This window comes from Tripterygium wilfordii, chromosome 19 (genome assembly GCF_013401445.1).
Source record: "Tripterygium wilfordii isolate XIE 37 chromosome 19, ASM1340144v1, whole genome shotgun sequence".
Lineage (NCBI taxonomy): Eukaryota > Viridiplantae > Streptophyta > Magnoliopsida > Celastrales > Celastraceae > Tripterygium > Tripterygium wilfordii.
The window spans coordinates 9499396-9512211 of NC_052250.1; positions in this window are offsets into that span (position 1 = coordinate 9499396).

Consider the following 12816-nt stretch of genomic DNA (forward strand, 5'->3'; position numbering starts at 1 on the left):
AGTAAACTACCAATCATTGACCTATATCTCTTTTGATCAACATCATTACCATCTAGGTCGGGTTCTAATTTGGTTCCCACTCCCATAGGTGTGGATGAACCTTTAGAAATATCCATGCCAAACCTTTTTAATATCTCATTTGTATACTTAGTTTGACTAATGTGAGTGCCAAGTGGGGTTTGTTTAATTTGTAAACCTAGAAAGTAAGTCAACTCACCCATCATACTCATTTCAAATTCATTCTTCATGCATAATGCAAAATCTTCACACATAGATTTTAATGTAGCACCAAACACAATATCATCAACATATATTTGCACAATTAGCATATCAAGACCTTTGTATTTAATAAACAAAGTATCATCAATACTACCACATTGAAAACCATTTTCAAGCAAGAACTTAGACAATCTTTCATACCAAGCTCTAGGAGCTTGTTTTAAACCATATAAAGCCTTGTCTAGTTTGTAAACATGGTTTGGAAATTTCTTACTTTCAAATCCGGGAGGTTGTTTAACATAAACTTCCTCATTTATCACACCATTTAAAAATGCACTTTTCACATCCATTTGAAAAAGTTTGATATTTTTGTAACATGCAAATGCAAGCAATAATCTAATAGCCTCTAACCTTGCAACCGGTGCAAAGGTTTCATCAAAGTCAATGCCCTCTTCTTGGCAATATCCTTGGGCCACTAATCTAGCTTTGTTCCTAGTTACATTACCATTTTCATCCATCTTATTCCTATAGACCCATTTTGTTCCTATAATGGTGTGGTCTTTAGGTTTAGGACAAAGAGTCCAAACCTTACTTCTCTCAAATTGTTCTAACTCCTCTTGCATGGCATACACCCAATCATCATCATGCAAAGCATCACGTACATTTTTAGGCTCTACTAAAGAAAGCATGGCAAAAGAGTTTAAAGGATTAGAATTGACCGTAGAGTCCCTTTTGGCTCTTAGTTGCCTTCCTTGATGCAAGTCTCCAATAATTAGTTCTTTTGGATGAGACTTCATCACCTTGTATTTGTGAACACCCGGTTGTTCCATAGCATTTTCAGCTTCTTTTGGTTCTTCATTTCCCTCGGGTTCACCTTCACTTTCTTCATTTGGTGGTGTTTCTTCATTTGAGATATTCATCTCCCTTAAGTTCTCCACCAAAGGGACATCATCTTCATCTTCTTCTAGCAATTGTACTCCATGTGTACCTTCATTTTTGTGCTTCAAAGGATGTTCCAAATCTGAAAATTTATTTTCTACACGCACATTTGGAGCAAGTGTGGTCATATCATCGAATTTAACATTTACACTTTCTTCCACAATTTTAGTTCTAGAGTTAAATACTCTATATGCTTTAGATGATGATGAATATCCTAAAAATATTCCAATGTCACTCTTTGCATCAAATTTATCCAAATTGTCTTTGGTATTTAAAATAAAACATTTAGCACCAAAAACCTTAAAGTAATCTACTTTAGGTTTCTTGCCATACAAGAGTTCATAAGGAGTTTTCTTTAATCCTTTTCTAATGCTAAGTCTATTACTCACATAACATGCATTACTAGTAGCTTCGGCCCAAAAATATTTAGGAAGATTATATTCTAGAAGCATGGTTCTTCCTAGTTCTTGTAAAGTTCTATTCTTCCTTTCTACAACCCCATTTTGTTGAGGTGTCCTAGCAGCACTAAACTCGTGTTTAATACCAAAAGAAGCACACAAAGAATCAAAATTATCATTTTCAAATTCACCTCCATGGTCACTTCTAATTTTTGAAACTTTTAAGTTATGCTCATTTTGCAATCTCCTAAGTAAGTTTTCAAAAGCATGCAATGCATCACTTTTATGCACAAGAAACAAACACCATGTAAATCTAGTATAATCATCCACAATAACAAATGCATAGTATTTTCCACCTAGACTCCTAACTCTACTAGGACCAAATAAATCCATATGTAACAATTCTAGAGGCCTAGAAGTACTAATATCAAGTTTAGGCTTAAAAGACTCTTTAGTTTGTTTACCGCTAACACAAACATCACAAACATGTTCAACATTGAAATTTAACTTAGGCAATCCTCTAATAAGTTCATTGGCACACACCTTTTTCAATGTAGACATTCCGATATGACCTAATCTTCTATGCCAATGCAAAGCATCATCATTCTTAGCAAGCAAGCAAGATATTTTAGAATTTTTCATAGCATCAAAATGCATTACATACATATCACCACTTCTACTTCCTAATTTCACAACATTACCATAAACATCAAACACATAACATTTATCATTTTTGAAAAGAATATCAAAGCCTTTATCGGCTAAATGACTAACACTCAATAAATTAAAAGATAAATTTTCAACCAATCTTACTTCACTAAGGGAGAAAGAAGAGTTACATATGGATCCCAAGCTTAGGATCTTACCTTTGACCTTGTCTCCAAAGGTCACAAATCCTCCATTCTTCTTTGCTTCAAAGGATGTGAATAATGAAGCATCTCCCGTCATGTGTCTAGAACAACCACTATCCAAATACCATTTGCATGATTCGGATTTGGATTTTAAGCACACCTAGATAAACACATGTTTAATATACCTTAGGTATCCAAACTTTGGATCCTTTGGGGTTAGTAGCAATAAAGGCATATGCATCAATTTTGAAAGTTCTCATCACATATGCTTTCTTTTCAAAGTCATTCAACCCTTTAGGCACCCAAACCTTCTTCACATAAACTTTTCTCTTCCTAGGTGTAGTTCCCTTAGGAACATTAGCCTTACCCTTGGGGTAGGTACCATTTTTGTTCACATTGACCGTGGCCTCCTTAGCCTCTAGGGTGTCCTTAAGTTTCATAGGATCATATCCTAATCCACTCTTGTCAAGATAATGTCTTTGAGATGCAAGAAGTTCATCCAATTTAGAAGAACTCATAGAAAATTTTGAAAATTGTTTTTCAAGCATATTGTATTTCTCATTGGCCATATCAAGCTCTTTTTGTAGAGAAGAAGAGTTAGGCATAATAATGCACTCATGATCATCCCATATATCCAACTCACCTTCTAGCTCATGAATCCTAGCATGCAAAGCATCTAAGTCATGTGAATTGCTAGATGATGCAATGTTACTAGAATTAACACATGTTTTCAATTGATTTTTTAAATCCTCATTTTCTTGAACTAATGCATCAAGTGAAAAACATACATCATCATATTTAGATTTCAAATCACAACACTCATTTAGATGCATTTTTTCTACTTTAGAAAGTCTACTAACTTCTTTCTTAGTATGCTTGTGTTTATGCATCAATTTCTCATAAGCAATATAAAGTTCATCATAAACACAAGAGAGCTCATCATAAGAAGGATTAGAAGATGTTACCATCTCATCCGAATTTGATGAGGACACTTCCTCTTCCTCATTTGCCATGAGACACAAGTTGGCTTGGAGTTCCTCTTCACTATCACTTGAAGATGATGATGAAGAATCATCCCAAGTGGCCTTGAATGCCTTCTTCTCCTTCTTCCCTTTGTCCTTCTTCTTCTCTTTCTCTCTATATTCCTTATGCTTCTTCTTTTGAAGCTTAGGGCAATCGGCCATAAAGTGACCTACTTTGCCACACTTAAAACAAGTACTCTTTTCTTTCTCTTTCTCCTCTCTCTTTTCTTTAAAAGCCTTTCTATTCTTGAATCCTCCACGTTTGTTCATCTTCAAGAACTTCTTGAAATGCTTAGCTAATAGGGCTGCCCCTATTTCACTATCATCATCACTAGAATCCGAACTAGTGTCACTATTGATCCTAAGAGCTAAGCCATTTTTCTTAGGTGGTGCATCTTCCTCATCTAATCTTGACATCTCCAACTCATGTGTCATTAGACTTCCTATTAATTCCTCTATCTTAAGCTTCCTAAGATCTTTAGCCTCTTTAATGGCTACTACCTTATCTTTCCAAATCCTAGGTAAACTCCTAAGGATCTTTTGAACCTTATCAACTTCCTCATATGGTTTGTTCAAAGCTTCTAATTCATTACATATGCAAGTAAGTCTAGAAAACATCTCCCTAATGCTCTCACCCTTCTTCATTCTAAAGGTCTCAAACTCGGTGACTAGCATGTTTATCTTAGAGTCCTTCACTTGACTTGTTCCTTCATGCTTCAACTCTAACATATCCCAAATCTCCTTTGCACTCTTACATTGAGCTATGTAATCAAATTCACTCCTAATAAGTGCAATGTGCAAAGTGTTGATTGCCTTATTATTTAGGCTAAGTAATCTCTTATCTTCCTTAGTAAACTCACTCTTTTCCTAATCTACCATCTCATCACCCAAAAGTTTCCTAGGAACATAAGGACCATTCTCTACAACTTCCCACAAATCATAATCAATGGAATTTATAAAAATTTTCATCCTATTTTTCCAAAAACCGTATTGCAAGCCATTGAAAAATGGTGGTCTATTCATGGATAGGCCTTCGGCCTCACCATAAGAATTTATATTTGCCATAAATATGCCAAATAGGATATAACTCCTAGTTTTAGCGAACCTGGCTCCGATACCAATTGACGGATCGAGTTTTAACACAAGAGGGGGGGTGAATTGTGTCCCCAAATTCCAATTGGAATCCCTTTTTCAATTTAAACAAATTAATGGCAATTAACAAGTAGCACACAAATTTGGACTCTAATGACTTTCCTAATCAATATTCAATCCAATGCAAGATGTGATACAATATAGTGAATGACCAAATATCAAATAATCAAGAATTGCACAAAACAGATTTTCAAGCAACACACTGCACACAGATTTTTCAACTCAGATTTTACCTATCAAATGATGTCAAAATGCAACGAAATTTTATATGCAATGTCACAACACCTTAATAAACACTATATCAAAATTTCAGATCAAAATTCAAAGTTTAAGGCAGTCTGCTAATCTCGGACAGATTAGGGTTTTGAAAATCCTGCAGTTTGAAACAAGTAGTAAATATAAACAAGTAAACAAAGAAATCAACACAGCGATTTATAGTAGTTCGGAGACCCTTCTCCTACGTCTACTACCTAGATTCACCAACCTAGGATTTTCAACCTCCACTAAGGATGTGGTTTTCTCAAGAGCTCCACAAAACTCACAAGGGTTTTTAGGTCACCCTTGAAACTAAAGATTTCAAGACAATCTTCAAACTTTACAACCAAGGGTTTCTAAGAACTCCCTCAAACTTCAATGTTTGTAATATGCCCTAACAAAGGGACTTTAAGTGAAGAACTTTCAATAACAACAATCACACACTCACGGGTAGGATTTTCAAGTAGGTAAGGTGAGGTGATTTTGGGAGAAATAACACCTTGAGCTCAAGTGAAAGCACCCTCTCTTTGCAGCAGCAAAATGGTGAGAAGGCCTTGAGTAGTGGCTCAAGAAGAAGCTGGGATTTTAGTAGACAATGGATGCTTGAATGTTTGAAAGTTTTGAACAAAGTTCTCTCTTGATTGCAAATGCTTCTCCAAGTTGTATGAAAGGGAAGATCCTCTTTTAAAGGCAATTCTCTCCTATGCTTGCAGCCATTGGATCAAACTTCAAGAGTTGATCTCTACCATCCATTGCAGCTCCTAATCTTGGTCATTGATGATTTGAGCAAACAAATCTCCACCATAGAGCATATAGACGTTGCACATGCTCCTTTTTTTAAGTCAAAAATTGCAAGCAAGAAAGTTGTCTTATGCACAACCATTTGATCAATGTATGTCTTCAAATCTTGACCATTCAAACTCTCTTTAATTCTCAGCCATGGATGTAGATTGTACTATGCCATCATGTCCCTTCATTTTGAATCAAAGACTTCAAAAGTGATCTCTTAGTCAAGGATCTTGTTTGATTGCACCAACCTAACTTTCTTGGTAGCACATGTCTTGAGTGAAAATGTCAAACAAGAATATATCACTAATGATAGAGAGGACAAGGTTTGTCCCACATGTTTGAAAAGAGTTGTATCTCCATGAAGACCACAACCAATAGCCTCAATGTTTGATTCATTCAACTTGATTAAGTGCCTTAGTGGAAAGTTGGCAAATATAGGATTTTTCATAGTTTCCTAGAGCTCCAAGCTCATTCTTAGAAACTGGACTTCGACCACTCTTGAACATACTGAATTCTGAGCCATATGAGACCACAATGATGATTAACCTACAAGGAAATAGGAGGTAGAACTCCCCAATTGCATGTAAGCTCAAAGAGCTTCATATAGAGCGCATAGGTTAATTATATTAGAAAAACAACCCAGAAAATTCATATTACTGGATGATAAATAATTTTATATGTATTAGAATGTCAATGTAAAATTTCATAACAATCGGAAATCGTTTGGTCACTCAACCAAGCAATTAGATCACTAATAGTGAAACCGATAAATTCTAAGTGTAAATTCAAAGTCATTTTGCAAACTCAGTGTAAATGGCCTTTTCTCTTGAATTTTACTAAATCAAATATGTTCATAGTGATGAAACTAAGATGCACACGAAATTTCATTTAAATCGGAGTTCATTTGGTTCACCACGTTCACAAAGAACACATATGCACAAAATTAGGTAAAACCTAGTTTTGGCGGAATTTAAGCATATGACCAAATATATATGTGATGCACTTAATTTCTCATGATTATAATCTTAGAACATATATTAAGCCTTCATGTGCATGTGGTTCAAGTTTCAAGTCATTTCGACCTAAGTTGGTTAAGATATGATAATTGGAAAATTAATGCTCTAACTTAGTTCATGTATGTTTGTTTTCAAAACTTAATTTCCAGCACTATCTCAAAAATATATAGTCATTTAAATTCAATTCATATAAATCAAATATTGCTTTAATGTTTCATTATCATTTATAAATGATTTAATATCATCAAAATTAGACATATAGGACCATAGGTCCAACAATCTGATCATGGCTCATCTCGTCATCTCTTAGGTTATTCCCGATTGTTGATTAACCCTCTGTTTCTTTCTGAGAAAAAAATCAAATATCACTTTTTGTGATTTATTTATTCTCTCGCATTATCCAACATAAACCCAGTGATAAATTCAACGTTCAGCTCATTTTTCTTGTCTTTGGGATGATGTTGATGGATTAGTACCTGGTGATTCAGTATTAGTATTGTGTCTGATTTTCTAGGTTTACATATATGAAATACATAACAGGTACCTTCTATGACAATGAACTTCATCTTCAACAATCATATTGTGCAGTATTATGCATGTCAACATTATATCATGAAGTATTGAGAATATTTGCTTTTCAAATATAGCCGTTGAGAATCTTTGATTTTAGTTTATTATAATTTAATAAATTTTAATTTATTAAAAATAAAGTAAGAAGAAATTAATATTTTAATGCTATAAATATTTAGAATAGAGATACTGATGCAATTGTTACTGAATAGAGAATTTGTAAACAGTCAAAAAGTGATGTTTAAATAGATAAAATAGATAATTTGTTAAGAGACACCAATGTGAATGCTTTAACCTACAAATGCCAATTAATCGACAGGATATGTCTTGCTTCCTCTAAAGCTAAACAAAGACTTTGGTGGGTCCTTGAAGAAAACATAATTTGGGCCATATATGTTGTCCCAAGTTTAGTATAGTGAATGACTATATATATATATATATATATATAAATAATATATTTAGTGCATTAACCATACAAACACACAGGCATGCTTGTGCTTGATCACCGTACCTATCTAATTTAGGATACAATTTTAGCATATATATTAATATACGTTCGAAAATTTTAAGCTTCTTAATAATGGTAGACGGGCACCTCCCTTGCCCACTAAAATGGAGATCTAGAAGCACCAACTTACTTTGTCCACACACACATCTTTTCAATTAGGTCATTTTAGTGTCTTTCATGTTTTTGATTATTTATTATTCCATACAATGATGTCTTGAATTTGATTCTCGTTGTGAGTAATTTCATTGTGGCCACGCGTTGGACTTTAACCTAATTTACTTTGTCATTAGATAAGAAATTTTTATGTTAGTGGGTGTGACAACCAGAGTTTAGAGTTATTTATGCGGTGACAAAACTTGTTAGATATTATTTTCTGTTACCCAAAAAAATAAGGGCATATGATTCGGGCGCACCCAAATCTTTGTGTAGACGGTATTGAACTCCAACCATGTATTTACTAACGCAAATGTGAAGTGCCATTGCAGCCATCCATTTTGAAAACACGTGGAAGAAAATATATTCGAGAGAGAGAGAGAGAGAGAATCCACAGTCAATGCATATCTTGAATAACACTTTCTTGGCAACTACGAATTTAAAAAGCATATTAGCGGAATCACAATTATATAAGCCTGCATAATTAATTGAAAGGAAGAAATAAATGGAGTTTCAATATTACATAAAATAATGACATTTAGCATACTATTCCTATCAATCTCCCGCTTCTGCTCAAGGCCATGATGATACACATCTTATTGCTAGGCCCTCCAAGTGTCCCTCAAATGGTGTTGTTGGTAAGCACTTGGTGAATGGATCCGCCAGGTTATCCTTTGATGCTATCTTCGTCACTACAATGTCACCTCTCTGTACGATCTCTCATATCAAGTGATACTTGCGTTCAATATGTTTTCCTTTTGAATGAGCCCTTGGTTCCTTTGAATTTGCAACTGCTCCGCTATTATCACAGTATAGTGTAATAGGCGACAGAGCTGTAGGCACCACATTCAAGTTTATAAGAAAGTTTCGAAGTCACACTGATTCTTTAGCTGCCTCAGAGGCTGCTACATATTCAGCTTCCATTGTGGAGTCAGCAATACAAGATTGCTTGACACTTCTTCCATTGTGAAAACATACCCTGAAGTTGATTTCCTGAAATCTTTGTCTGACTGAAAATATGAATTGGTATACCTAGTGGGTATAAGCTCATCTGACTTGTAAACCAGCACATAATCTCTCGTTCTCCTTAGGTACTTGAGTATGTGCTTTATAGCAATCCAATGTTCCATACCTAGATTAGACTGATATCTGCTAACTAGACCAACCATATAACATATGTCCGGTTTAGTACACATCATGGTATACATGAGGCTTCCCACTGCAGAAGCATATGGTACTTGACTCATTTTCTTTATCTCATCAACATCCTTAGGACACTGTGATGTGTCAAATATATACATACATTTGTGCATCATTTACACATAAGTTCATTGCATTTTGAGTTGATTAAGAGTTAATATTGCCTAATAAAGCTATATTTGCATATTATAGGTGTCAAGGCAAGAAAGGGAGGAAAAGAGTGCAAAATGAAGATTTGGAGCCCAGTACTGATTTCCGATCGATCGGCCATATTCCCGATCGATCGGACCTGCCAAAACACCTAAAAATATCATCGAGACAGATTGTATTTCCGATCGATCGGACTATTCCCGATCGATCGGAGTACTATTCACAGCACTGCGCGGTTTTGTGGAAAAGACCCGAATTCACGTGTTTCTAAGCCAAAACGACCCCAACTTGTTTTGGAAACGACATAAGAGTTTGGAGAAGTATAAAAGGACATAAGATAGGGTTTTGGAGGAGTTTTTTTGGAGGCTGGGGAGCTGGATTTCGTGCTACCTCCATTGGAGAGCTTGGAGGCCACCTTGGAGCTTGGAGAAGAAGAGGATCTACAAGGGGGTTTCCTCTCTCCTTTTCTATCCTAGTTTCTATGGTTGATCTCCTTTGTTTAATGATGTATTTTGCTTCCATGAGTGGCTAGATTTCCTACTAGGGTCTTAATGTAACCAAACCTTGAAGATTCAATAAACTTGATTTCCTTATTTCTTGATTTCTCTTTCTCTCTTGATTGTCTATGGGTGTGATTAATGCTTTTGAGTGTTTGGCCATCATTCAATTGATTTGCTGCCTAGATTGAGACCGGAAGGAGATATCTAGGGTTTGCCTCAAGCCATAGATGACATAGGGTACATGAACCATAGGAATATAGGTTTGTGACTTATGCAATTGCTAAATGATTTCCATAGTTCGTAATGAGTTTTTGATATATTAATCCAATTGTTAGAAATAACAGAGATTTATATTGAAAATACGTTTGATGTATCTAGGAATAGAACATTGAATAGGTTGAGAAATCGATTGTCATTATTGAGAGATGAATTAGGGATTAAGGAATCAAGGGAATTGAATTGGATAGGTGAGGTGAAGTTAAGTACCCTAGTGCTTTCCATCCTTGATTTCACACTTGTGTTTGATTTGTCTTTGTTCTTTTTAATTAGTTTAGTTAAAAATCAAAACAAACCGCAAAACCTTTCCCCAATTTGCATAGTTATTACTAGTTTGACATTGATTTCTATTGCCAACACATCCCTAGTGGAAACGATAATTTACTCATCTCTTTATTACTTGTGCGATTTGTGCGCTTGCAATTAAATCCATATCACACTGACCTTGAGATAAATTGACTCCATATCTGTAAGGAATAAATCCTTTCTTAGAATCTTTCATGCCAAATCTTGCTAGGATGGTGTCAATGTAGACTCCCTGAGATAGGCCTAACATTCTTTGTTTCCGATCTCTTAGAGTTTGATCCCAAGAATGTGACCGACTTCTCCCAAATCTTTCATTTCGAATTGACTACTCAACCAGACCTTAACGGTAGATAATATAGCTACATCGTTTTCGATGAGTAATATATCATCTACATAAAGTACTAAGAATACTACCACACTTCCATTGCTCCTCCGATAGACACAAGGTTCATCAGGACATTGCCCAAATCCATAGGATTTTATGGCCTGGTCGAATCTTATATTCCAAGACCTGTATGCCTGCTTGAGTCCATAAATGGATCTCTCAAGCTTGCACAATAGGTGCTCTTGGTTTCTCGTTGTAAATCCATCTGGTTGCACCATATAGATGCTTTCATCAAGACTTTAAGTTCCTCCATTTCATCTTCCTCTTCGTGGGGTGCGTCTTCTTCCTCTACTTCGAGTGAACGAACTGCGTCCAACTCTAAAGTGAACATCATCGATTCTCCTAACCTACGAGAGGGGGGAGATGAGGATGATACTGAACCGTCCTATTTGTCTGGTTCGGGCCTTGATGATAAAGATAAAGTATGGTATTCCTTGGCCATGTCGAGGCATACCTTCAGACGAACACCCCCTTCATCCAAAGGAAGGGGAATTCGCCGTCTCCCTGTAGTCTTTAAAGTATGGTGCAAGGATTCCTTACCCTCCTGCACTAACCAGATTTTTTTGCATCTTCGGTATTTGTTCAACCCTCCTAACCCCGAACTCTTGGCTCTTCCTTAATACCGTTACCAACCTTTGTGCCAAATACAAGGTATCCTTTAATTCCTTCATCATCCAACACGTTATTAGACTAAGTCGTCACGATAGGGAGACTGGGTTATACTACCAGTTTCGGCCTCCAATCAAAGCCCCTCACTAACAAGCTTCCATTAAGGATTGGAAGAAGGGTTACTTCTTCGTGAAGGCCCCCTTCACCCTGGAGAGAACCTTCCAAACAACCTTCGGTATTCCTCAAGTTTTCCAGTTCAATAATCTCTTTGAACTTAGGCTTGAGGATGATAGAGACTTGCTGGATCGATTGAAGTCTTACCTTCCTCCCAATCCTTCGATCCCCCTATCATTGAGTAGAGTTGATTCCACATGCGCCTATTCTTCGGTTATTCTTCAGAGAGGTGTGCTTCGGTTGGTCCATTTAGACTTAGAAAAATTCACTCGTTTCTATTGCTTCTTTACTAATAAGTTTGGTCATCCTTTTTTGCAGATATGGCGAGCATGGAGGCTTATGTAAATATGTTCAGCGCTAGGGCTTCTAAGGGCAAGAAGCATGGCATTGGTAAGGGAAACAAGAAGAAACCGAACCCGAAGTGTTCCCGGAAGAATACAACGGGAGAGACTTCGACCGCAGCAAATGTGCTCAACGCCCCTACCAACGTCCGTACTTCGGTCAGGGTAACACAACTGGGCCCAAACCCTTCCCGAACCCTAGATTTCGCCAACGTCCTTCTTCCAGTGACCCAACCTCCCCGAAGGATGGACATTGAAGACCTCACCATTCATACACCGAACTGGGATGTTCTAGTAAGTGACTCAGCCAATAACTCAACTATTGCAGGTAGGATGGTTGCGAAGGCACCAACTCTGGCTGACTTCAGCCGATATGAGGCTCTTGCTTTATTAGACAAAGTGTCTGAGCTAAAAGTGGCAGCTATGAAGGTATAATAATTTCACTTAACTTCAGTTCTGCCTTTTTAACTTGTACCATTTTTATGAATGAAATTGGTCCTGAAATAACGAAGTCCATCTTCATGCCTGTGTAGGGTTTTTCTGTTCTTGCCACATTGCCTGGAGGCATTGCAAACATGGCTCACACTGAAACAACAACAATTGAGCGGGCCGAAGCAGCTACCTTGGCAAAGGCAAAGGCCGAAGCCGAGCTGGAGACATTTCGGTCAGAACTTACTGAAAGAATCGAAGTTGTAAATGCTGCTAATGCCAAAGAGCTGAAGTACCGTAAAGAGAAATCAAGGCTGGAGGTTGAGGTTACTAGGCTTTCACAAGCTACTGAAGTTGAACGAGTGAAGGCGATTGCCGAAGGCAAGGCCCTGGTCGTTCAGGCCTTCAAAGCTTCAGAGGACTTCAAATTGACTCTTCGTCAAGAAGGATACTTCGGTAGCCAAGCTACCTTCAAGATGGCCAAAAAGGCTTTGATTGATGCAGGACAATACCCTAGTATTCTTCACAAGCTTTGCCTGGTTTTGATCGGGAATGATGGTTTAGAGGAATCTAA